Source organism: Vulpes vulpes, chromosome 4 (assembly GCF_048418805.1).
Source record: "Vulpes vulpes isolate BD-2025 chromosome 4, VulVul3, whole genome shotgun sequence".
Lineage (NCBI taxonomy): Eukaryota > Metazoa > Chordata > Mammalia > Carnivora > Canidae > Vulpes > Vulpes vulpes.
The window spans coordinates 142,890,017-142,912,665 of NC_132783.1; the positions used below are offsets into that span (position 1 = coordinate 142,890,017).

The 22,649-nt window shown below is 36.6% G+C and overlaps 1 protein-coding gene across 18 annotated transcripts in view; it reads left to right on the forward strand.

The window, feature by feature from the left end:
• The window catches only part of CDH18 (cadherin 18), a 948,807-nt gene that overhangs the window by 367,089 nt on the left and 559,069 nt on the right, over window positions 1-22,649 (forward strand). The window lies entirely within an intron of this gene.

A 22,649-nucleotide genomic window follows, 5' to 3' on the forward strand; every position in this document is an offset into this window, starting at 1 on the left:
GGAGAAATGCTGTAGCCAGTGAAGGGGGTTGGAGATAATGGAAGCAAAAGTTAACCCGCTGAAGAAACGCTGGGGAAGGGAAGAGCCCAAGACACAGGCCCAATAATCTACTGAGATTTTCTTTGAATGTTATGGAGCACTCTCTCCCCTCCACCACCCCTAACCTGCACACCGAGTTGGTTCCACTCTACTAATCATAGATTATAGCTGAAAGACCCATGAGACACAGTCTCTGAGGAATAATGCGTAGGAAAGCCCACGTTAACAGGAGACAAAAAAACAAGGACACTAAAAACATTTGAAACTTTGTGCACGTATAGTTTAACATCTCAACAAGAAATTGTAACTCATGACAAATGGGAAGAAAAACAGTCTGAATAGACAAAACCATGATCAAAAAGCATCATCAGTCGGAATCATAGAATCGATTATTAAAAAATAATGCTGACTAATATTTTTAAAAGTTCTAATGGGAAAAAAAGTGTTAAAGATGCAGAAACAGAGGAATAATATAGGAGAACTGGAGATTTTGAGGATGAAACAAGAGGAAAGGCTAGGAATTAAAAACATGGTAACAGAAATGACACTGCCTGATTGGGAGACTGAGCACGGCCAAGAAACAATCAGGGAGCTTGACACATGTCAATAGAAACTCCAAACTGAAATATAAAGAGAGAAAAGAATGGGGGCAAAAAACAAACAAACAAAACACAACAAAACCCATCAAATTCAAGAACTGTGAGACAGTAATATAAGGTGCAATATATGCATAATTAGAAGAGCAAAGGGAGAACTAAGAGAGAATAGAGGAAATTTGGGAGGTAGTAATAACCTAGAAATTTCTAAAATTGATGGAAGACAGGAAGAGGAGTGAAGTATTTAACATGATGGAACAAAACAGAAAACAAAAGTCACAAACTTAAAACCTGGTTTCCATAGCTAGTGAGATTATCCTTCAACAGTGAACGAGAAACAAGGACTTCCTCAGACAAATACAAAGGGAAGGAACTTGTTGCCAGAAAACCTGCCCTACAGAAAAAGTTAAAAGTCATTTTCCAGACAGAAGGAAAATTATATAGATAAGAAAACTGGATTTATGTATAAGAAAAAGATTGTTCGAGAAGAAATAAATGCAGGTAAAATTGTGGGGTTTTTTTCCATTCTTTACTTAAAAGGTAATGGTAGGTTAAAGCAATAATAATAAATAATTTTAGCATATAAATGAGTGTAATGACAGAAATATCACAACCGAGGAGAGGGAGACACTGGAAGAACTCTCGTAGAAGCTGACTACACCATGCTTGAAAATACACAGTGCTATTTGAAAGTGATCTTAGTGACATTAAAATATATGTTATAAATTTTTAACAACCGATAAAGAACTGAAAACAAATGATTATTCATATGCCAAAAGAATATTAAGAATACTATATTATATTACATGATAATATTAAAAATAAAATATTGCAAGTATAAGAGTTTAAGGAGACTATAAAATATAATTTACACTGAAGTTAGGCTGGGTTAGAAAGAAGACTTGGAGGTAAAATAAGGGAACTCAGGCTTTTTTACCACAAAATTCTTGATATTCACCAATTATTTATCTTTCCAGAAGCTCTGATCATGGGCCTGCCCACTCAAGACCGCTCAATAGCTCTCCACTATCAAACTGAGTAGAAGTACGGCACCACCTACCTGTGATGGCTCATTTCATGATTCCCTGAGGCCAGGCCCTGGGATCCAGAGAGTCTGTTTAGTTGCCACCATGACATTAATCCCTTTAAATGTAAATATATAGATTTTGAGTAAAGCAGATTAATTTCCATAATGTTGGTGAGGGTTTTCTAATCGGTTGAAAGCCAATTTCTCTTAAAGAAACAAAAACAACAAAACAACAACAGTAAAAACCGAAGTCCCCTGAGGAAGAAAGAATCCGGCCTGTAGACTGCCCCGGATCCCTCCCTGGGGCTGCATCTCGTCACAGTGCATCTCCCGTAGATTTCAGACTTGATCAATTCATGATTCATGATCAATTCTACTGGATCATGCAATTTTGAATTGGGTGATCACATCCTTCAAAATAAATTCTCCCTCTCTTTCTCATTCTCTCTCTCTCTCTACACACACACACACACACACACACACACACGTTACTGATTCTGTTTGTCTAGGTAAGTCTCACTTGCATGGTTAATACCCACGTATTTTCATATAGAATGCCTCAGATTTTGCCAAAATGTGTTCCTTGCATTTCCCAAGCACACTCCATAACCGTAAGGTCATTCACGCTGACTCTTATTTCCCATGTGCTGAAATTTTTATCACTGGTCTGAAACCAAGGTGTTGGCAGGGTCATACTCCCTACGGCAGATCGAGCAGGGAATCTGTTCCTTGACTTTCCTGGCTGCTGGTTGTTGCCAGCATTCCTTGGCTTAACAGACAGCCCAACCTTCAAACCAGTTTCTTGAAGTCTCTCTGTCTTATTAGCTTCTCCCCCATATATGGAAAATCTTGATCTCTCTCATTTTTCTACAGTCACATATGATCATATTTAGGACCCAACTGGATTATCCAGAATCATCTATTTCATCTTTACAGCTTTAATTTAATCACACGTGCAAAGATTTCTGCCCCCCTCCTTCTTTCTTTCTTTCTTTCTTTCTTTCTTTCTTTCTTTCTTTCTTTCTTTCTTCCTTTCTTTTTCTTTCTTTCTTTCTTTCTTTCTTTCTTTCTTTCTTTCTTTCTTTCTTTCTTTCTTTCTTTTTCTTTCCTTCTTTCTTTCTTTTTCTTAATATGAGACAGGATTCATAATTTCTAGTGATAAGATGTGGATATATTCTGGGAAGTGTTTAATCAGCCTACCACATTGAGATTATGTCTTTTCTAATTTGTTTGACCTATGCTTTTCTCCATCCCTACTGTGTGTGTGTGCATGTGTGTGTGCGTGTTGTCTAAATGTGTAAACCAACATTTTCTAGTCCTTTATCCACATATTGGAGCAAGAGTGAATAACAGTATTTCATTTTCATATCACATACACTCCAAGACACATGCAGGGACTGTTTCTGAATCCCAAATTCAGATATTCAGATTTTTAGGGCTGAGGATCTTGTTTCAGCATTTCATAAACCCACTCTTGATCCAATCAGCTGTGACCAGGTGATTGTCTTCAAATATGACTGCTAGACCTCTTCCCTTACACACCATCAATCCTGAAAATAGTTAATGGTCATAGATTTAACAAACATCCTGAAAGTATCCACTATGTTTGCCTTGAATGTGGTGGTCCAGGACAAAAATATTTTGTGTCTAATCAATTTTTTAAAAAAGCCTTAACATTTATTTTCTAACATTTTATACTTTTTCTTATTTTTTCTTTAAATTGACGTGTGGATGCAATAGCAATCACTAGGAAAATTAGTAATACTGTTTCTGATATATCACTACTTAAAAACCTGTATTTTTTTTAAGTTAGTAAGGTGACAAGCTGTCAGCAGAGTTCTGTTCCCGTAAGTAGAGAACTGTGATTTGTGTCAGGGATAGAGAAATACACGGACAATGAGTTTCCCCTTTAGTTGTTTCAAAAAACATGATTCATCAATATATGATGGTCTATATATTGATTGATACCAAGGAGACATGTCAGAACACTGCAGCACCGTGAAAATAAACTCAGTGGTAGCCCGGACTGGAGGGGTTGAAGACGCAGTATTTTACATATCACAGAGAAACTCTGTTTTAAACATCCACTCTGTATATCTCTTTTCTGATAGAAGAATTCCTTTGTAATCTGGAAACATCTCAGCCAAGTTTTTTTAAAAATAATAGTGCTCTACCTTTGTGTAGTCTTCAAAAGACTTTCTGTCATATTTTATTTCATTTTATTTTTTATTTATTTATTCTTTTTAGTGCTCACAGTATCTCTGTAAGATGAGTAGGTGAGTTATCATTATTGATGAGAGTTATTATTATCAGGGCTCAGAAAAATTAAAAGGCTGTTAGAAATGGATCTTCAGGGACACCTGGTGTCTCAGTGGTTGGGCGCCTGCCTTCGGCCCAGGGTGTGATCCTGGGATCCAGGATCGAATCCCACGTCGGGCTCCCTGCATGGAGCCTGCTTCTCTCTCTGCCTGTGTCTCTGCCTCTCTTTCTCTGTGTCCCTCGTGAACAAATAAATAAACTCTTTAAAAAATGGACCCACAAGTGAATTTACTAGAAAGACTTTTATTGGGGTAAGTATAGTGATGTGGAAGTGTCCATTGAGGAATGCCCATTGGATGGCTGAGCAGATACTGACCTAGATGCAGCCTCTTGGAGATTAAGGTCATTCAGGGCAGGGGAGGACAGTCCCTCCTCCCTGGGAAAAGTATAAAAATCTATAAACCATTTGTAGGGCAGAGTGGGAACATCAGATGTGATCTAGGCCATAGCCATAGCCAATGGGAAAGTGTAGGAAGAGGGTGGCTTACAAAGGGTTGTGGTATCTCAGGTGAGTAGCAGGAGTCCTGAGGGATGAGAGAAAATTAAAGGGATCAGCTGGAGTGGTCTTTAAGAAGTGAAACCAGTGTAATGTCTGAAGAGAAGCTTCTGTCCCAACAACAATAAAAGTGATGTTTGATCTTGTAGAGGGATTCACATACACACACACACACACACACACACACACACACACGCCTGGCATATGAGTTCATGCAGCAATCTTTCTTATCTAAGGAAACGTCTCTATTGAAATTTAAATGAAAACACTCTGTAATTACAGAATAAAACAAATGTAAAGTATGAAAACATATTTTTAAGAGATTTTATTTATTTATTTATTTGAGACAGAGAGTAGGAGAGAGGGAGCACAAGCAGGAGTGGGGGCAGAGGGAGAGGGAGAAGCAGGGAACCCAGCATGGGGCTGATCCCAGCACTCTGGGGCCATGACTTTAGCCAAAGGCAGATGCTTAACCAACTGAGCCTCAGCTGCCCCGAAAACATAGTTTAATATTTGTTTACTTCTGGGGCACCTGAGTTGCTCAGCAGGTGAGCATCTGCCTTTGGCTCAGGGTGTGATCCCCAGGTCCCAGGATCGAGTCCCACATCAGGCTCCCTGCACGGAGCCTGCTTCTCCCTCTGCCCGTGTCTCTGCCTCTCTCTCTGTCTCTCTCATGAATAAATAACTAAAATCTTTAAAACAAAAAAACAAAACAAAACAAAATTTATTTCAGATACATTATGAGGGTGTAAAAATCAAATTGTGAAAGAAAGCAACCCAAAACCCACTTAAACATGTATTCTCTATATAATATGAATACACTATAGGGTATAAAACTTTTTTTTTTATTTCTAAGAAAACATAATGTAGAAAATAGAAAATTTCCTAAAAAGCTTAAAAGTTTTCAGTGCAACTGTAAGAAAACTGTGTGTGTGTGTGTGTGTGTGTGTGTTTGCACACGCGCACATCTGTACGGTACCCACGCAGAATTGTATAGTTAAACGTGTCTTTCTTTTATTTATTTGAGAGAAAGGGAGAAAGAGAAAGAGCAGAGGGAGGAGCAGAGAGAGGGGAACAAGCAGCCTCTGCACTGAGCACGGAGCCCTTGGTGGGGCTCCATCCCTGGACCCCGAGACCATGACCTGAGCTGAAATCAAGAGTCGGATGCTTAACCCACTGAGCCACCCAATGGCCCCAACTATTTCACTTTTAGTTACATTTACTCTTTGAGTTCTTCCTGAACCACAAATTTCCCTGTTCATAGCAGACCAACTTTAAAAAAAAAAAAAATACCCTCTCTGACACATTCCTGTGTTGTATGCAGTGTGTTGGGGCAGAGGATTCTCGTTGTCTTCGTGTGTCCTCTTCATTTTTATCCTTGCTAACCCTGAATTCGCGACATCTCCCTTAACAGAACGAAGATAACAGGTCATGGATTACGAGCTACACCCCTCTCTGCTAATCCAGTCTGTAGGCCTAGTTTTGCTCTTGAAAACCTCCCCAAGCCACCCAAACATTATAGTAGACACCTGGCGTCAATTCAGAGAGCATTACAAATACAATTCCCTAAGATTTTAAAATAATATAAGACCTTCCCCGTATGTTAGGTGCCAGCTACTGTGAGGTAGGTGGTGGTGACCAACCACACACTTCTTCTCCAAGAAAACCTTCTCGTTTGTCCATCAATCCAATCTGTTTTTAATTGAGCACCAACTCAGGGCAGACAGTAGCCCCTGGGGTCCTTGGGATGTATCAGGAAACAAAATCGACAGGAAACCCTGCCTCCACAGGACTTACGTTCGGCACATTTTCACCAAAATACAACTTGGGTTTTCACTGTTGTTTTGCTCCCAGACAAACTTACTTTAAATGCATCTTTTTTGTAGAATTGCAGGAGGATACAGAGAGAGCTTAGCAGACAGTTAAACGTAGGAGTACATCTGAGCCCTAAAAGAGGACAAGGATTTAGGAGTTTTTCTGAATATGATCTCTTTTAATCCTCACAGCAAATGAATTTTTCACTGAGGAGATTGGTATTCAAGGTGATTTTGCGCAGCTTCTATGAGGTGTCACCGAGTGAGAGCCCCTGTTTCCTTACGTTAAATTTGGTTTCCTTGCCCAGAAAGACTTGCTGTGCCTGTTTTAGCAGGATTCTTTTCCTTAGAACACAAACATACATCTTGGAGATACTGATCTATTTTTTATATGGATTTAAAATACTCTCTCTCCTACATTTCCTACGGGACAGGTAACAAAAATACAAATGCTCCCTCTCAGCAAATAAAAATTCGTCTTCTTTATCATAACTGGATCCTTCTTCTTGCCTCCTCCCCTTCCTATCACTTGGGTTGAACTCAAGGTTCTCTGGACACCTCTTCCCAGCAACACTGGTTTGCCCTCTCAAAAAGAGGATCTTATTTATATTTTATATTTTCACATACAATAATGCTTACGTACACATTTATCTTTTTATCCTTAAATGAATGGATGTTGCTGATTATGTGCACATTCATGTTTCTTCTAAGAGTTGTTACAAATGTAAGATTGAAGGTGAGCTTTGCCTCGTTTTCACCGTTGGTGTGTAAGCTCCCTCAGGGGGCATCAGTTAGTGGGCTCAGTGCACGGACCTGAGGATGAATGTGAGCTCAAAATAGGGCCAAACAGTTCACTTTTGGACAGGTCTTGCCATCACACCTGTGTTGGCACAGATTGTTCAGAAGCAGGTAGCAGGAGGGGATTAGTCATGCAAGAGATTTGAGGGCTTGGAGGAAAATGCCTGTGAGAGAAAATGAAGAGGGGAGCTGGAGCCAGGGAGGGGGGATCAGTGTGGGAAACAAGGGGAAACTCTGTGAAAGAGAGAGGAAAGAAAAGCTAGAAAAAGTTTCATTTTGATGGCCGGGAGCCAGCATTTCCCTGAGGGACAGGCCTGCCTCAGTACTCCTGCTGGCCTCAAGAATTGACTGGAAGGAGCCTCAGCAAAAACAATAGATGTCCTGGCATCATGATGGGTGGATTTCAGATTACAGGAGCGGGAGCTCCTGGCCAGTTATCTTCCCCACAGATGAGACCTGGGAGGCTCATTGTCTATAGAGATAGAAGGTCCTTGAAGCGTCTTCATCTTCTCTACTACAACCATATGTATTGCTGAGGCAGCTTTATTCCTGTAGACACGGATGCCATGACAGTCTCTATACCCATCTATTTTGTGGTAATACAATAGGCTGTTGTACCTATAGATTTTGTAAATTAAAATATTAAAATAAGTTATTTAAATATACCAAAATAAACACGGGGACACCTGGATGGCTCAGTGGTTGAGCGCCTGCCTTGGGCCCAGGGCGTGATCTTGGGGTCCTGGGATCGAGTCCCGTATCGGGCTCCCCACAGGGAGCCTGCTTCTTCCTCTGCCTGTGTCTCTGCCTCTCTCTCTCTGTATGTCTCCCATGAATAAGTGAAATCTTAAAAAAAAAATATGAATGCAAAATACAAGTCATATATTTGAATACATAAACATAGATTAGGTATTATTAAACTGAACTGCATCATTCAATTTCAGTAGTTCACAATTTAAGAATATTAAAGAATATATAAACTACTCTCCAATGATTAGAGAGTTATATATGTAATAATTCCCAGAAATAAATTCTTTGGGGCCTAAGACTAAATGCCTTTCAGACATATTGTAGGAAATGGATACCCTTTATACGTATGGAGAAATGTGCTGAGATTCTCACAAGGCATAAGGTGCTTTTAAAATCATCCAGCATTTGCATTTGGTGTATACTTTATATGCGATGCCATTTTTTATATTCAGTAGAATCACCTAAAAGAGTGGTAATAAAGACAAATCCTTTATTCGAATTAATTTAGTGAAATATAATATAAATCAAGGCATTTAAATGATAATTTATTATTAAGCAAAAGGCCATTCAATATTAAGCAGCCACACAGAGAAACCGGCTATCAAATAAACACATTTCTGAAACTCAAAAATTCTCTTCATTTTAGGAATTAATAGTTTCTCTGTATTTCGGTGAAGTATCTGGTCTCTTTTTTGTTGAATACTTGATTATATTCAATGAAATATGACATTTTTGTCAACCATTACTAAGGAATCTCTATTATTCCATGAATAGCATTTACATATTATTCTTCAAATTCTTCACAAAGAGCCTCAGGGAAACAGCAAAGCAGGTTAAAGAAAAGTGATTTCTTAAACTTTCGAAGACATACGTCTAATGACTCAGTTTAAACCATCGGAATGTAGGTGTTATATTTGCTGGTGACAAAGCTGCATATTTATGGATAATGCTCCCCGAAGCTATAAAACCAGGAACATGTGGAGCTGAATTGTTTAGAGATTCTTATACAGTGTGGAAAAGAATACAAAAAAAAATTATTTTAGTCTATTTGTGCTTTTTTTCTAATGATTTTTTTTCTCTCCACACTGTATTGTGGGAGGGGTAGGAGATAAACGACGATATTTCTAAGCTTTTTGCTGACAGTGAAGTTCCAGAAATGGCTGGACTCTATTTTCAACTTGGATTTTAGGGCTTTTAAACAGTATAGTATACGCCATGATGGCGCCAATCTTAGCAAAACATTTTTGAACCTTCAGGTTTGTTGTTTTATTTTGAATTTTTAAGCTAATTTCACTTTCCAGAACATTCCACAGCAGCTTACTTGCAGGAGAAAAGTGGAAATTTAGCCTTGCTATTCAGCATGAACTATTCAATGGTTCTGTTTTCTGTATGATCATCAGAATTTTTCTCTCTTAGCTGGAGACCTGCTGAGATGTGTATTTAAGTGCAGGAGTGCAATATTAGCCTCATGTAGCAGGAAGAGAAAACTGTAGCTTTTCATGTTTTTAAAGTCTTTTCTTCTACTATGCTGATTGCAAGCTAATGGGTGATAATTTCCATTTGGTTGTGTCTTGCACCTGCTTCACTCCCCCATTCTCATCTTTCTGTTTGAGGAGGAAACATTTTGCTATTTCCTATAAGGGTGGTTAATATCAACTGTGCTAATACAAATAGTAACAAACATGGTGGGCTCACAGTTTTCAACAAAAACACGCTTTAATTAAAAAGCCCCTGAAGTCATGAATCTACATTTTACTTACTTTTTTAAGATTTCATTTATTTATTTGAGAGAGAAAGAAGGCAACAGAGGAAGAGGGAGAAGCAGGCTCCCCACTGAGCAGGGAGCCCTATGAGGGGCTGAATCCAGAATCCTGGGATCATGACCTGAGCTGGAGGGAGATGCTTAACTAGCAGGAGTCAAGCCACGCACTCCCTGAATTACACTTAATTTATTTTAAAGATTTTATTCATTTATTTATTTGACAGAAAGAGAGCACAAGTAAGGCAGAGTGGTAGGCAGAGGGAGAAGGACAAGTGGACTCCCCACTGAGCAGAGAGCCGATGTGGGGCTTTGATCCCAGGATTTTGTCCCAGGACCCTGGGATCATGACCAGAGCCAGAGGCAGACACTTAACCAACTGAGCCACCCAGGCACCCTGGGATTTACACTTTAAATAGAAAACATGTATGCAGAGCTTATGAGTTAATTTTATTTTATTTAATCCCTCCTAAAGCATCAATGACTTGGAAACTCTTGAGAAAGATTTCAAGATAACTTACAAATTAAATCAAGTTGTAGTTAATTTTCTTGCAAATAAATGCTTTTGGAAGTATTATAGAAACACCTGGGAGAATAATGTAGCATTACTCAAATAAATGATGTTCCCTTCTTGTATGCACACTGTGCTTTGCAGAAATAAAACACTAAAAATTTCCAATTGACTTTACATTTTAGATTAAATTATGTTGTGGAGGTGGTGGGTGTTTCCCAATTTCCATTTATAAATGCACAAATGTTGCTGTTCAGAAGAATTTTTTTAAAGATTTTATTTATTCATGAGAAACACAGAGAGAGAGACAGACAGACAGACAGACAGAGACAGACAGACAGAGAGGCAGAGACACAGGCAGAGGGAAAAGCAGGCTCCATACAGGGAGCCCGATGTGGGACTCAATCCAAGGGCTCCAGGATCACGTTCCGGGCCAAATGCTGGTACTAAACTGCTGAGCCACCCAGGGATCCCCAGAATTTTTTGATGATAATATCAACTGCCTATTTGTTTGATAAGCATTGACACTCAACAGTAATTTAAAATATTTTTTTCAAATTTTATATGAAAATCTAAATTTGCTATATTAATGGCAACTCAGGAACACAAACAATATAGCAGGTACATAATGATCATTTCAATACTGAGTGGTGAAGTCCAAGGAAGACCAGGAAGTAGTATTGCAAAGGTGTTGAATAAAACATGCTCACTTCTACTGAGAACTCCATTTGTTAATAGTTGGCTAGAGGTGATCCAACCATTTTCAAGAACAATTTAGGATTTATTAATACCATTCAGGCTATTGTCTCTTATGTGAAATAATCAGAAAAAAAAGACAGCTTCTGCCCAAGAAGACCTGATTATATTGCATTGATCATACTACAGATGCTATTATGCTGCAGTAATGAAAGAAATATAATATAAAATACTAGCTACTTACCACACGCATGACTCCATGATCAATAACTATTTTTCCACATTACATGAGCTTCTTGCACTGCTTTACCTCCAGCATTTAGCTTACTTCTTGGCATCATGGTGGTTGTTAAATAAATGTTTAGTAAAAGAATGAATGTGCGTGTAAAGAGCAAGCTTTGGCTTACTGCAGATTAATCTGTTTACGGATAGATAGTTTGTATTAATGCACTTTGTCTTAGAAAAAGTCAATATATGCTTTTCTTCTAAAATTACTGTATATTTTCTCTCTGGTTTTGAACCCATTCATTCATTCCTTCCTTAATTGCTTCTTTCAAGAAACATTGATACAAACAAATAGAAAGATAAATAGATAGATGATAGGTAAATAGATAGATGATGATGATAGATAGATGATAGATAGATGGTAGATAGATAGATAGATAGATAGATAGATAGATAGACAAATTTATGGAATATTTCTCTGGAGCTTTGTGAGAGCCTAAACAAAGTAAGACAGATAAGGCATCATCAGATAGTTATATTGTGGTTAGAATTAAAAATATTTTGACTATATTGATGAGTTCTTAAAGTCTGTTGTTGAGTGGCAGGACAACGTGTATGAAAACCTATCACAGAAGTGTTTAAGGTACGTTTAAGAAGGGCCTGGATTTATACACAGGAGATTCCTAGCTATCAAAGGAATCAGTGCAACAGGATATAAAAATTTATCTTAAATTTCGTTCCAGAGGGAAAAAGAGGGAAAAGTGAAACGTTTTCATCAAAGGGAAGATCTTCCTAATAATTAGATTGGTCCAACAATATAAGCCAGTGCTTGAGATCTTCACAGACTCTGCCAGAAAAGTTTACATGATCAGAAATGGGAGGCCACGTGTAGCGATGCCTCAGAATGGGAGAGAATGTGTCTGATCATCTCCAACTTCAAACTGAAAGAGTGCGATCTCCTATGTAGAGCATGACAATGAGAAATACTCTTAGGCAATGTTTTATAGTCCTCTACCAATCATTTATTGATTGATATGTTCATTCAATAAATATAAGTAGCATGCTTAGTGTATGAAAAGAGAAAATTAATATTAAAACACAAGTAACTAGCATTCCTTCTAGAATGGCATAGACATATTCGCTGCTGGTATTGAAGGATGGCCCATCAGGCAGTCTGGGCCATTGGACAAATGGGAACAGAGAATAAGTCTTGTCTGCCGAGGTGAAACATGTATAAAGATAGAGAAGCATTCTATTCTGTACTTATATTTTAAAAACTATGCCTTAATCAATATGACGTTACTACTTGCAAATTGTCAAAGATACATTTTGACAGATATGCAGAAGCCTTGACTTACTAAATTATTTGGATTATATCCTAAAGTTGACATGGATTCAGTTTAGGTTTCCAAATATAGTTAAAACTATGTAATTACAACAGATATATTTAGTAAATATTTCACAGCAACCACTATAAAAAGTGAGATTTCTCTTTTATATTCTCTAATAAATTACATTTGAAGAATAGTTGTTAATAGACACTTCTAGAGTATTTGATGTGAAACCTTCCTATTTATATTTTAAAAAGTAATCTCTTGGACAAACATCTAAATATCATCACATAATTGCTTTAGTCTCTCAGCAGTACTTTCCCCAAAAATTTATAATTCAAAAAAACTTACAAAAGTTTCCTATGACTCAATTTTTAATGTAGTGTACTTTTTCAACTTGCTGACATACTACCCTATACCGATGACATTCATTTATTCTAATTCGTCTTAATAAGTTGATCCTTTCTGGGAATTATTTGCATAAAATAATGAAGTAGGATTACAGAGGAATTAGAGCAGTGCTATTAACATACTCCTCCCCCCACCACATACACCTCCTGTGGCCTCATACTTGACATCAGAGGAGGAACATTTATTTTCACTCACTTATAATAGCAAATTAAAAACCAAAAGCAGCAAGCAAAAAAATGGTGATTCCTCCAGTTATTATTTAAAGAATTTGAAATACCTGTGTCTTTAATATTGTTATCTATTAAGCCAAAATTTTTGTCTTTTATGAAATGCCTTAAAATGGCGATTGGATATGTACTCCAGAGCATAATCACCAGTTAATCAAAAGAAATTAGAAATATTCAAAAATCCCTAATAGCATCCTATCTTATAATTCTGTTCACTACATTTCTAAAATCTCTCCCATTTAATTTGCATTCACTTTTTCTAAGTCAACATGTTTTGATCTTGTGGTAAATGTTGTTTATAACCTGAAGATGATTATAAAACTACATCCTACTTATTACTTAATAGATCTTCAATTTAGAATCAGTGCACTCAATTTATCTCCACTAGATCTAAACAAATACTGTATTATAGAGGTCAGATTTGACTGGCACAAGTAAACAAGCAATCTTAATAAAATCTCAGTAAGAAACACACTTTCCACCTTCAGCTTTTAAGTGAAGTTGCTTTTCAGAAATAATTGAAGACAAATTAGTCACATTTCATTCTTCTTGGTGTAACTTATCAATGCAAAATAATTTTTAGAGATGAGGTCAAATCAGGTTACAGTGTTTCCTTGATGTATAGTGTGTGTGTGTGTGTGTGTGTGTGTGTGTGTGCTTTGAATTAGCAAACTGATTTGGAAGAAGTATGAACTGATGGCCTTGAGGCCAATATGAGTATAAAAGGATTATTAATTATGCTTAGATATTATATCCAACTTAAACATAAAGCACAGTTGATTAAATGATAAAGTTGAAAAGAAACCATATCAAATACTCCTCAAAGGGTTCATGCTAAGAAATCAGTCATTATTTTTACTTTTTATTTTTTCTCCAAGTGAAAATACAACCCTAGCAAAATTTAGATATGCTTAAAAGATTTTCTTTTCAGGTACAAGTTAACAATGGTTAAAATACATTTTTTTCTTTGTGTAGTTTTATAAACAGACTACAGGTAGAACTTTCCTTCCATAAAAGTTGCTGATTTCCCTGCCCAATATGTTTATTTTTCAGATCTATAGCAAAACCAGCTTATTCTCACTATTAAATTCCAGTTTCCAACTGTGATTTTCATTCAACTGCAGACATTTTATTTTATTTTTTTACTTTTTAAAATTAAAATTATTTTATTTGAGTATCGTTGACACATAGTGTTATGCTAGTTTCAGTTATACAAGATAGAGATTGAACTTCACTATATGTTATGCTGCGTGCACCCCAAGGGTAGCTATCATTCATCACCACAGAACACTATTGCAATACCTTTGACTATATTCCCTATTCCGTGCCTTTTATTCTCATGATTTACTAATTCCATTACTGAAAGTTTGTATTTCCTGCTCTTCTTCATTCGTTTTGCCCGTCCCATACCCCTCTTCCCTTTGGCTAACATCAGTTTATTCCCCGTATGTCTAGAGGCAGGCATCATTTTCTTCTTTCATTTGTCACATCATGATGAATGTGCAGTTTTGCTTTGTTTTTGCCAACTCTGCTAAGTTTCAGGCAATCATTGATTTCATGGGGTATTAGTGTTTCGAAAGATGAAATTGATTAAATGTGCGGTTATAAGCAAAATGTAGTCATTTCCCATTTTCTGAGATAATTCTATTAAAATTAACAGTTTAATTGTGGTGCAGAAAGGATGAGAGTGAGGACTCCTGGACTAGTCATCAGCGCAAAGTTTATATCTGGAAATTTCTGGAAGAATTGACTGAGCAAGTTGAAAATCCTGTCTATCTTCACCAAGACCCAGAGTTTATGACAATCATCTGTAGTAACTTTGAAAACTGAACCCATTATTTTCTCTTGTAGGGAAGATACAATACTACTTAGTGGAGTGAGCACCGGGGTAAGACAGAAAGAGGAGAATTTCCCTCTTTAGATGTTTAGGCTTGGAAATCCCACCTCTAATCTTTCCCTATAGAATCTATGATGGAAGAAGCCATGTTTGGCCATGATTTAAGTAGGATCCAACCACTTAATTCTGGAGCATCACTTTTCTCTTCACTAGATCAACATAAGCATCATATTCATACATTGTGTAACACCTAGATGATTCCTTGACTCTGACTCTACAATACTCCTCATTTCCCTTCAATTCTCAGACTCTATACTTCTCCCAATATATCTTTGACAAACCTAGTGGATTTTTCATACTTTTAGGTTCCTGCAGGTTCTAAGGTAGGGAGAGGATTCTGGTGCTTCACGTAAGGAGAGGAAGAGAAGGAAGCTGTGGAAGCTGCTTGGATCCCAGGTCTCCTTCCCAGTGATGACTGCTGTTTCTCCCTGAGCTCCCTAAGGGCTCACGCAGCCTACCATCTGGGGTGTGAGTTTGCTTTTGAAGAACTTGGAATCTACACTCACATGAGAAATCATATTCACCTGCTAATGCGATTTTTGTGCTGCTCCTAAAAAGTATTTATTCAAACGTGTTAGGCCAAATCCATGATATTTATTTATTTTTGTACCATCCTGAAAAAAAGAAAAGGTACTAATGGTTTGTTTCATCTTTCTGGACCTTTCCATGCTTCCAGAACACAACTCACTCTTGGTCTCCTCTGTTACACTTATCATTCCTTCTAAATCCTTCTCAATGCTTTTCTTCTCATGTTCTTGTATGTGAACTTTATGGGGTCTCTGAGTTTAGGATTCTGAATTTGGCTTAATCCTTCACATTTTTGGTGATCTCATATAGACTTAAGAAAGATGTGTATATACATTCTGTGTGCTTAAATAGCAGATTCTCTATCAAAACTAGATTCTTTTGTAACATCCCCCCCAAACTCTCAAAAATGGTGTGTAATAGGAATCTTAAATTTTTTTTAAGATTTATTTATTTATTTATTTTTATGATAGACACAGAGAGAAAGAGGCAGAGACACAGGATGAAGGAGAAGCAGGCTCCATGCCGGGAGCCTGATGTGGGACTCGATCCTGGGACTCCAGGATCACGCCCTGGGCCAAAGGCAGGCGCCAAACCGCTGAGCCACCCAGGGATCCCCTTGGAATCTTAAATGTAAACTGACTTCTCTGTAAACATGCACACACACACACACACACACACAGGCACACACCTCACTTGAATCTCATGGAATTTGCTTCTTCTTTAGTCTTTCCCTCTCAGGAAGTGGCAATGCTTTCATTCCCATTATTCATCTGAAAAGCCTGGTGTTATGGTTGAATGATCACTATCACTCTCATGTTCTAGGACAATCCATCAGCAAGTGCTGTAGGCCCTAAAAGCAAAACACAGACCACCTCATTAAATAGTTGAGACCACCATCATCTCTCCACTGGCCCTTCCAACAGCTTCTACTCATCTCCTGCTTCCAACCACCATCTTCCATTCTGTTGTGGTTGGAACACTCCTTCTAATGCTTAATACCAATCCCCTCAGTCTTCTTAAAATCCTGAGGGTCACTAAATATGAAAACCCAGAGTCTAGTGTGTTTGGTCTGCCTCCCTTTACCTCACCTTGCATTAGCTTCCCATTGTTCTCTAAAATCCAGTGACCCTTTCCTCCTTGATATTCTCATCACATGCGGGCCTCTCACTGTTACTTCTGTCTGCAATGGCCATTCTCTGTATGCCTGCATGACTCCCTTCCTTGTTTCTTCCAGTTCTGTGTATTTCACCACTAACTCCACTGTCACTGTTTACCTAGTATCTTGCCTCTTTATACAGACATCATCCAACTTATAAGATATTAATTTATGTATTTGCTTATTGAGTATAATCCTCTAATTGGAAGGAAACATTCATGACAGCAAAACTTGGTTTGTTTTATTCTCTACCAAATCCAAGCACTTCAGGCAGTGGCTGGTGCTCAATAAACATCTTTATTCTTAATGTTAAATTTAAATGATCCCTGAATGTTTTTTGCTATTGTTGTTTCATTAAAAAGACCCTCTTCTATAGTTGTAAATTCCTCTGGCTTTACCTTTGCCAGAACCCTAATTGCACATGGATTTTGCAATGAGTATCTAGTGATTTCTCTTTGTTCTTCAAGTTCTATTTTGGTAGTGGATTAAGGTGAGTTGAGAGTGGAGGAATTGGTCAATCCCACTGTAGCATTATTAAATTATTGGGCTGCAGGTGCAACTCAGGATAATATCCCTTACTCCCAAAAATACTTCCAGGTTATTTTTCATTGACAAATTATTTGTCACAATGGCTACTGCAACATCTACTCCCCTTGATTTAAATAAGTTAGTTGACTATTTTGAATATGTCTGGACCATCTGGGGCCAAAAGCCCTCCTCTTAGAGACAGATACAACCCACAAATGTTTCTAACACAACTAAAAACAACAAAAATGAATAGCAACAACAAACCAAAATAAGACAATATAATCCCAAGCATCCATGAATTATAACATAGATGTTAAACAAAGACTCTTAGTGCAAAGAATAAATATATTGCATCATAAAACATGTGGGAAGAATTTCTGAAAACTCCTCTATCATCTATCTGTCTATCTATCTATCTATCTATCTATCTATCTATCTATCTATCTATTTAGAGAGACAGGAGGGACAGAGAAAAAGTGAGAGAAAATCTTACGCAGGCTCCATGCCTAGCATGGAGCCCAACATGGGACTCGATCTCACAACCCTGAAATCATGACCTGGGGTGAAAAATCAAGAGTCCGATGCTTAACCAACTGAACCACTCAGGCACCCCCTGAAAGCCATCTTTAAAAATAATCTATTTTAACAAAAAAAAAAAAAAAAAAAAAAAAATAATCTATTTTACCTTAAATTAAGCCCATTTTCCATTACCATCTGCCTGCCTCCCTGCATCTCCTCTCTCCACATGTTCCCAACTTCTCCCTGCACTGGCTACTCTAATATCTTCTCCATCTTCAATATTTCTCTGATAAATTAATGTTATGGTTATTGATATGTTTATATCAGTCCTTACTTCTCTTATTGGTTTGATAAGAAACCTTGAGGAAATCTTCAGCATTGTTTTTAACTTTTTAGCTAACCCATGCATTTATCATTGCTAATAACATTTTTGAAATGCCTTCTATTGAAACCCTTTGACCAAGAGCTACCTATGGAAACCATTTGCATTATGTTATTGACATGCCATGTGGATCACAGCTAAATTCTGAAATCAGATTCTTGGCATCAGAATGCAATCAGTCTGCCAAAGACTGAAGTGTGAAGTGGTTTGTTGTTTTTGTCTCTGGGCGGGGAGAGAAATATTACATGTTTTGAATACAAAATTGTTTAAATAAAGTTGCAGATTGAAAGCACAGTCCATTATAGACAGAGAACAAGAAGAAAAAAATGGACTAATAAGTTGGCTGAGAATAGGAGGGTCCCAGCTTGAAGAAGAGGAATATAATTCCTTTTTCAATAAAAGGGAATACTGTGACATTCCACCACTGAAAACATATGCCAGCAGTTTAATTCCTGAATGTTCCAATATGGTGAATTGACTCATTATTTACCAGGCTAACCTAAAATCTTTAAAAACATTACTATATACTAAAAATAATGAATTTGTTAAATTGTTATGAGCATATTAGAAACATTTATGCACACCTTTGCTGTTAGAACAAAAGAATGTGTTCTTTAAGAACAGGGAAGAACAAAGTCTTCAATGATTACATTATGTCTTGGTTAAGCCAAAATAGCCTGCTTTTCACGTCAATCTTTATTAAAAAATCAGTAGAAATATTCTAATCATGTTGGGCTCTCAGTTTCAGGGCAGAATTTCAAATTATGCTAAAAATAATATTTCCAATACCTGATCTACAATTCAGTTTGAAATTCTCTCAGTAGTACAATTTTATCTTATTAAAATTTCCATCTACAACAAAGGCTATATACATGTGTATGTGTGTCTCGGGAGAGAGGATATGGATAATTTGGATTATGAAGAATGATCATATTGTTTTTAATACTAATTACTAACAATATAATTAAATTATACATATTTACCAATTTACTACAGCTACATTTGTCAGTAAAGCAGTATTAATGCTTCATATATTTGACTAATTCTATGATAGTGTTTGACAATATACTACAATATCAACAAATAGCATCATGCTGTAAGATAAAATATAGTTAGATCACATTTATAACAAATATATGAGACTGAAATTTACACATTTATTAAAATTTCAAGTATACAACTCATGTAACATACATTTCCTTAACTACAGAGATTTCTGTGACCCAAATGTATGTTTGAAGTCTTCACTTGACAGACCAAAACTCAGTATTAGTTAATTAATTATTCATGTGATTATAAATAATCATCTCTCACATTATACTGTAATGTAAGAAATAGTTATAATGCTTTACTAACTATGATCACTACTATTAATAATTATATATAGAGAAAAAATCATGTCTTATGAATCTGGTAATTATTTTCACTGCTTTCATGTTTTTAGCGAGGGACTGTGTAGATTTCAGACTCAGATATTAGATCCCTATTTGCCGTGTATAAATGTAAAGCTACTGGAAAAGGGACTGGCACATAGCAGGTGCCTTATTAGTTAGAGGAATTCTCACCAGCTATTGAAAAATGACCCCAATATACCCATAGCACAGTGCGTTTGTTTTCCTTGTTTACCTTGGAAGGTAGTAGACATAAGCCTACCTTCTGGGATAGTTCTCCTCCAAGGAGTGATCCAGGCATCCAAGCTTCTTCCATTTGGCAGTTTCTCCATCATGGATCCCTTTGCTTTCAGTATTTGGATAGACACAGAGTATGCAAAATGATCCTCATTGTCAGGATTAGAAAGATGGTCTATTCTTCTATCCACGTTGCTTTGGTTATAATAGTGACATAGGCCCATTCTAACACAAAGACGGCTTGCAAATGTGATTTCCCCATGCTCTTGAAGAAAGGAAACTAGACTGGTAAACATCTACGTAGTTCCATTGAAATAAAATCTTTAAAAAAATGTTGTTGGATAAATTTCACTACTGAGTCTGTTTCCATACAGAATGACTATCAATTAGCTAGGGTTTCCTCTGAACCTTTAACTCAAAGCAGAAAGAGCACTTTGGAGGAGAAATGAAATCCTCATATATAAAGGTAAAAAGTTAGCTCTCCTTAACTGGTTCCTTTCTGTTACTCAAGAAAGGGAGGTAGTATATACGGAGTAATAAAATAGAGGAAATTAAAGAAGAAAAATTTCACTATTCTATAAACTATGATTATGTAGAAATTGTCTTACTTGAAAATTAACCATTTTCCTAGGATTTAAGTAGTTGAAAGCAATAACTAAAAACGATTTTAAAAATTACTGACCTAGCCAAATTATTAATTGCTAATTAATAAAAATGTGAATCCTTTATTTTCAATTATGAGACAGCAGGGTACTAGAAAAAAATTGGAGGACAAATCTGCGAGCAATTTAGTCTTTTATACAAAGGGAGATAATTTTCTCAAAACCTCTTTTTGCTTTGCTGTGAATAAATAGATTTCATTAGGGAGAAGTACAAATGTATTTTCAATATTCAGCATCCTCAATTCTTTTTCATTACTCTGTCACTACCTTGGGTGTGAGGTTGGTATAAATATTAGCTACAGTAATTGGCCCTATAGTTCTCATTCTAAACCAAATCCCTAAGAGTCATGGAGGTAATCCTTGAAAAAATAGCATCTTCAAAAGTATAAGTAAAATGGTATAATCCCCAAAATATAAGCTGAATGGCTGATACATTTCTATCATTGGTAGATTTTACAAAGTGGACATTATGATTAGCAACTGTGTATCTACAGGTCATCCACAGTTAACAGAAAACAATCAAGCATTATTTTTTGTACATTTTGAACTCTGGTAGACAAGTATTCAAATATGGGGTCCTTGGAGGAGAAGGTTTGGCAGTTCTCAGCTTCACTCTGGGAGACACATTATTTTTTATGTTTGCCATATGCATCTGTATGAAAATCCAGGTGAGACGGTCTGAAATTGAGAGATTACGTATATAAAACTTATCATGACCTCTCTCTCTTCCTCGTATTTCATTCTCTTAATGTGGCTTCCAATCTAATCATCTGCATAACATAATAATATTAAAAGATGTAAAGGAGGAGAAATAATTTTCCTTCTACCCTTCTAGGTTCTTGGCTGAGACCTCCTTGTAGTAAAAGATCAGCAAAAGAAAAACAAACAAACAGAATTTTAATGACGAATATAACTCCTGTCTACATGGGAGATACCCACAAAAACTGAGTAACTGCCAGAAATGGCCCAAGTCACCAGCTGAAATATCATTTCCAGATAAAGACAAAAAATATTGGTGGGAGGCAATTATAGGAGGTTATCTGGCAAAGCACAAGAAACAAGGTTGCGGTTGTTAACGCAGATTTGAGTCAATGCCTTCTCCATCGATCAGTTCCTTATGATTCAATCTTTCTTCTTCTCCTGATATAGAAAACACAGTGCTAATCTCTGCCCTGTTATCAGGTTTGTAGGGACACATAATATTAGCGTTTCTATGCCATGAGGCAAATATTTTCAAGGTGAGGGAAGGAGAATATATCACTGGGTTTCCCATTGTTATCTCCTAAAATATGAGTGTCATCAAAATATTCCAATAACTTCCCATCACTCATAGAGTGAAAACAAAACAAAAACCAAATGATTTTGGAATGTCCTTAAGGTCCCATGTGATCTAGGTTCCTATGATGTTTCAGATTTCAACACCTTTCCCCTTCAACTCCACGTTTATGGCCCTCATTTTAACTTGCCTTGTGAAATTCATAGGAAACATTATTTTAAATATATCTAAATATGTAAATCATATATAGCTACATCATCTATCTGAACAAGCACGTATGTGTCTGTACATTTATATGTATACAGTGCACATATACACACTATGAGGTACATTTGTATGCATATAAATTGTGTGTGTAAAAAATAAAAATAGTGTGTGTATATATATACATAAAGTTTAAATATGTATATAGAAAATGTTAAGAGATATGTTTAATATGTTAATTAATGTTATATTATTATATATGCATGTGTGTGTTTATTATATTTATAGACTTACCTAGATGCACACTTATTAATTGTATCGAAAACTCCCCATGACCCCCAGGTCTCAGCTGAGGCCAACTGAATCTTAGTAACTGGAAGTGGAATCTAAGGGGTGAGTCTATTTTAAAGTGAGCCAGGTGATTCTAATTTGCCACCAGGGTTGATAACTAGGCAGTTATCACTTAGGCCGCATAAGAGACCAGAAAGTCTCCGGCATGTACACAGACAGCCTGAGGCTTTGGGAACCAAAAGAGGGGTGACTTTGTACAATGCAATTTCCATGCTCCAAAGTAATATTTAATTACTTTAACATTTATTTTTCTAAGTTTTCTTTCTTTTGGGCCATATGTACACAGCTACTACAACAAGTTCTCTATTAAATTCTGGGAAGCATTTTTTTCCCTAAATATCTTTGAAGATGCTATCATTCGTCTCCTTCCTATTTGTGTGTGTTCTTCTTTCAAAATGCAATCACAAATGTTGCTTTTATAAATCCTTTTGGCCAATGATATGTGAGCCTGAATTACATTTCAAGAGGATATTTGAAAGCCTTTCAAACAAATTGTCCGTTTTGAAGAGCTCTGTAATC